This window comes from Apodemus sylvaticus, chromosome 2 (genome assembly GCF_947179515.1).
Source record: "Apodemus sylvaticus chromosome 2, mApoSyl1.1, whole genome shotgun sequence".
NCBI classification, from domain to species: domain Eukaryota; kingdom Metazoa; phylum Chordata; class Mammalia; order Rodentia; family Muridae; genus Apodemus; species Apodemus sylvaticus.
In genome coordinates this window covers 75,742,053-75,746,960 of record NC_067473.1, presented here as the reverse complement: position 1 = coordinate 75,746,960, position 4,908 = coordinate 75,742,053, and the positions used below count along the sequence as shown (strand labels likewise).

At 45.1% G+C, this 4,908-nt stretch overlaps 1 pseudogene; it reads left to right on the top strand.

The window, feature by feature from the left end:
* The first annotated feature begins 629 nt into the window (after positions 1 to 629).
* On the top strand, positions 630 to 2,328 carry LOC127677923 (aurora kinase A-like; annotated as a pseudogene).
* Positions 2,329 to 4,908: the final 2,580 nt, after the last annotated feature.

Below are 4,908 nucleotides of genomic sequence, written 5' to 3'. Positions count from 1 at the left end.
TGAAGATTTGCCTAATGAACCAAAGAGATTTCTCAATGCTTCCAGGGCTCCAGCTGCCGAAACCCAAAGCCTGATGGCAATGAATTAGCGCTTGAGCAGGAGGCAGCAAACATCTGGCAGCCCGAAGATGCACAAAGAGAGCGTCTCACGAGAACCAGATCAAGGGGTGGGGGTGTAGCTGAGAAACTGCAAATAAACTCTGAGAAGTTCTACAGGAGAAAATACAATAGCTGTACATAAATATATGAAGGATTCTAGCCTACAGCTACTCCCTTACAGCCATGACTTCTTTGCCTAACTCAAGTTTTGACACAATGCTTGGTTTTACTCCTGAATGGATAAAAGGATAACTGAGTTTCTTATTCATTAGGAGAGGAAGAAAAGGATTTGGTACCCTGAAGTCATTTTCCATGGAGAAAATTAATAATGGCTTCTACACCCACTCATTGCTCGCAGATGCCCCCATGTCTCCCCGTGTCAACGCTCATGCTGGTGCCTGTTTCGAAATGGGAAGATGGCAAAGAGATGTCAAAAGTCATTTGGAAGATAAAATCTGTCACTTTCCTGGAAAATACTCAGCTCTGTGTGGGTGCAGGGTAGAGGGAGGCCAGGGAGGGTCCCTGTAGGACATGCGCTATAAACCTCTGACCCTTGGAGTAAGGGAGTACCCGCTTCTAAAGCTGACGCCATGGGTTAGACAGCTGAAGCAGGCCAAGCATGGCTCAGTTCTCCACGTCACTGGTTCGTAGAGCTGTCACAGTGAACAATGCATACTAGGTGCCTTAGACAATGGAACGTACTGTGCCACAGCTGTGGAGGCTGGGGGGCCGTGTTGTGGGCAAAGCTGCTTGAGTCTGACGGCCGGGACGGATGGTTGTTTGTCCTGGCTCCTGGCGGTTTCATAGGTTGGCCATCCATTGCATGTGTTTGGCTACCTTCAATCTTCCCGTGACATTCTCTCAGTTTCTCTAGGTGCCTACATTTTCCTTTTTCATAAGGACTCCAGGCTTTTGATTGACACCGATCCCAATGGCCCCAGCTTTTCTTTCCACCTTCACAGGTCTAAGGGATTAGGATCTCAGTGTCTGTGAGAGCTGCAAAGAATCCCATAGCACCAGATACACTAGTGATCATTTTAGTTTCTTTTGAAATGAGCGGCACATAAAAACCAACTGCTGACATTTGGGGATATTTACAAGCTAATATTTGCTGCTTTTTACAAACTTGAAGTAAGCTCTTCCCATCTTACTCTCCCTCCCTCCCTCCCTTCCTCCCTCTCTCCCTTTATACCTTTCTCACCACAGACAGCCAAGGCCTTGAGTTCAGACTCTGTTCCTGAAAGTGAGTGTAGAGATTCAAAGTTCTAAAATCTTCTTTCATCTTACTCAAAAATTGGAAAGTCTAAGCTACCAGGATTGCTTTGAGGCTTTGGTCGGAAGCAGGTCCCTGCCTGTGACAGACAGATGTCAAGAAAACTATTTCCAGACCTGTTAAGACCACAATTCCCTTCGGTCCGAAAGGAGTCTTGGTGACTGAGCAGATTCTTTCTCGGAACCTAGGATTGGCTAGCAGGGGGCCAGGCCCAGAGAGTCCTATGTCCTTCCAACTCCCAGCGTGCCCCTCCACAAGCACAGAAACTTATCACAGGTCAGAAGCTGGTGCTAAGGCGGTTGTCAGCTGCCAGCATTCCTCGACCTGTCTTCCTGCTCAGTAACCTCCAGAAGAGTGAGCAGCCCCAGCCTGCAGCCTTGGGAAAGGAACAGGCATCTAAACAGAAAACTGAAGATTTAAATAAATAAATAAATAAATAAATAAATAAATAAATAAGAAGGCAGTGGACTTTGGAAGATTTTGACACTGGCCACCTGCTAGGAAAAGGGAAGTTTGGAAATGTCTATTTGGCAAGGAAGATGCGAAACAGGTTCATCTTGGCAAACACGGGTGTAGAGCACCAGCTTTGAAGAGAGGTGGAGATCCAGTCCCATCTCTGGCACCCCAACATCCTCAGGCTATAAGGGTATTTCCATGGTGTCACCAGAGTTTATCTAATTCTAGAATATGTGTGCCTTGGAACAGTCTATAGAACCCTTCAAAAACTCTCCAAGTTGACAAGCAGAGAACAGCTACTTACTGAGTTGGCAAACGCTCTTACTGTCAGAGAGTCATCCACAGAGACATTAGGCCAGAGAACCTGCTTCTTGGGTCAAATGGAGAGTTGAAGGACTCAGACTTCGGATTGTCTGTACACGCTCACTCCATCATCCGGGAGAACCACGCTGTGGCACCCTGGACTACCTGTCCCCCTTCCCCCCCCCCCCCCGGAGATGATTGAAGGCCGGATCCATGAGGAGAAAGAAGGTGGCTCTCTGGGGCCTCGGCATTCTCTGCTGAGTTCCAGTGGGGATGCCTCACTTGGAGGCACACACTTACCAGGAAACCTAGAGGAGGATATCACGGGTTGAATTCACATTCCCTGACTTTGTGATGGAGAGATCCGGGGACCTCATTTCAAGACTGTAAAAATACAACTCACGCCAAAGGCAGAAGTCCTTGAGCACCATTGGATCACAGCTAATTCCTCAAATTCCCCCTCAAAATCCCTAACTGGCCACAGTAGCAAAGAGCCAATCAGCATCGTAGGGAATCTGGAGCCAAGGGCACTGCGCAACTGCGAGAAACACCCCATCGAAGCCGCAGGACCATCTTCGATGTCCTCAGATACCTTGCTGAGCAACTAATCCCCCTGCCCCTCGCCCCTGCCTATGCCCCAAGGTGTCCTCGTGGGGGTCTCACTGTGGGAAAGTTAATAGTGTTCACCTTCCTAGTAGCCTTCAAGAGTCCGAGCGTGTGACTTATCAGGTCACTAGGCCTGGAAAAGCTGTTGGAATAAATATGTAATCTTTAAAGTGTTATAATAAGGATTTGTTTAGACTTTGTTTTTCTTTTTTTCCCCCAGATACTTGAATTTTATTTAATTCTAGATGGAATCAAGTTGACAACCAAGAATAGCCATCACATATTGAAAATATGGAGGTATTCTCATAATATTAGTCTCAATAACCAAGATGGAGAAAGAACTTTTCAACTTTTTGCTAAGGAAAACAATTAAAAACTATGATGTACTTGGGTGTCTTGAGAGCATATACCTTCCATCCCATCACAAGTTTTTTTTTTATTCGATATATTTTTTATTTACATTTCAAATGATTTCCCCTTTTCTAGCCCCCCACTCCCCGAAAGTCCCATAAGCCCCCTTCCCTCCCCCTGTTTTCCCACCCACCCTTTCCCACTTCCTGTTCTGGTTTTGCCCTATACTGCTTCACTGAGTCTTTCCAGAACAAGGGGCCACTCCTCCTTTCTTCTTGTACCTCATTTGATGTGTGGATTATGTTTTGGGTATTCCAGTTTTCCAGGCTAATATCCACTTATTAGTGAGTGCATATACCATAATTCATCTTTTGAGACTGGGTTACCTCACTTAGTATGATGTTCTCCAGCTCCATCCATTTGTCTAAGAATTTCATGAATTCATTGTTTCTAATGGCTGAATAGTACTCCATTGTGTATATATACCACATTTTTTGCATCCACTCTTCTGTTGAGGGATACCTGGGTTCTTTCCAGCTTCTGACAATTATAAATAGGGCTGCTATGAACATAGTGGAACATGTATCCTTATTACATGCTGGGGAATCCTCTGGGTATATGCCCAGGAGTGGTATAGCAGGATCTTCTGGAAGCGACGTGGCCAGTTTTCTGAGGAACCGCCAGAATGATTTCCAGAGTGGTTGTACCAGTTTGCAACCCCACCAGCAGTGGAGGAGTGTTCCTCTTTCTCCACATCCTCACCAACACCTGCTGTCTCCTGAGTTTTTAATCTTAGCCATTCTGACTGGTGTAAGGTGAAATCTCAGGGTTGTTTTGATTTGCATTTCCCTAATGACTAATGAAATTGAGCATTTTTTAAGATGCTTCTCCGCCCTCCGAAGTTCTTCAGGTGAAAATTCTTTGTTTAACTCTGTACCCCATTTTTAATAGGGTTATTTGGTTTTCTGGAGTCTAACTTCTTGAGTTCTTTATATATATTGGATATTAGCCCTCTATCTGATGTAGGGTTGGTGAAGATCTTTTCCCAATTTGTTGGTTGCCGATTTGTCCTTTTGATGGTGTCCTTTGCCTTACAGAAACTTTGTAATTTTATGAGGTCCCATTTAGACTTTGTTTTTCTTAAGTGACACCCATTCACCCCCCGCCCCTTTTAGCTTTCTGAAGCTCACATGGAATTCAGATTCTCAACCACTGTAATGGAGAACCGCTGTTCGACCTCTGTCTTGGGACCTGACTCAGGTATTTCTGGATGTTAACGGCAGTTTCTTATGTCAGAGTTCTGTCATGAATGCAAACTTGTTAAATATATTACTATATGTATAACAACAAAAAAAATCGGAATGTCTGATTGCTCAACTACCCTCTCTCCAGAAATCTCCCTAAGCCAAGTGCTGTCCTGGGAGCACAGAGTCAAACCTCAGGATCTCACCATGGACACACCACCACAGAGCCAGGCCCAGATGAACAGTTGTTCCAAGCCCAGATGAACACTTGTTCTGGACCCAGCTGCCCAGGAGGACAAGATGGAACGTTTCACAACTTCAGAATTTTGAGTAGAGTATTCTATTTTTTTTAAGTGAATTTACTTTGAGGACCCAGAAATCCTCCAGTCGCATATCAGTATTACAGCTCACACTTCCTGTCTGCTGATTCACGTCTGCTCACAGAATTCTGTGGCCTAGAACCTGCCTCTCCTCTGCCTTGTCTTCTCCATGTTCCATTCTCCTCATCCCAAAAAGAAATGACTAAAGGAAAGGAAAACATTTGTAATCTTTCTCCATGAAAAAAGCCACACAGTGT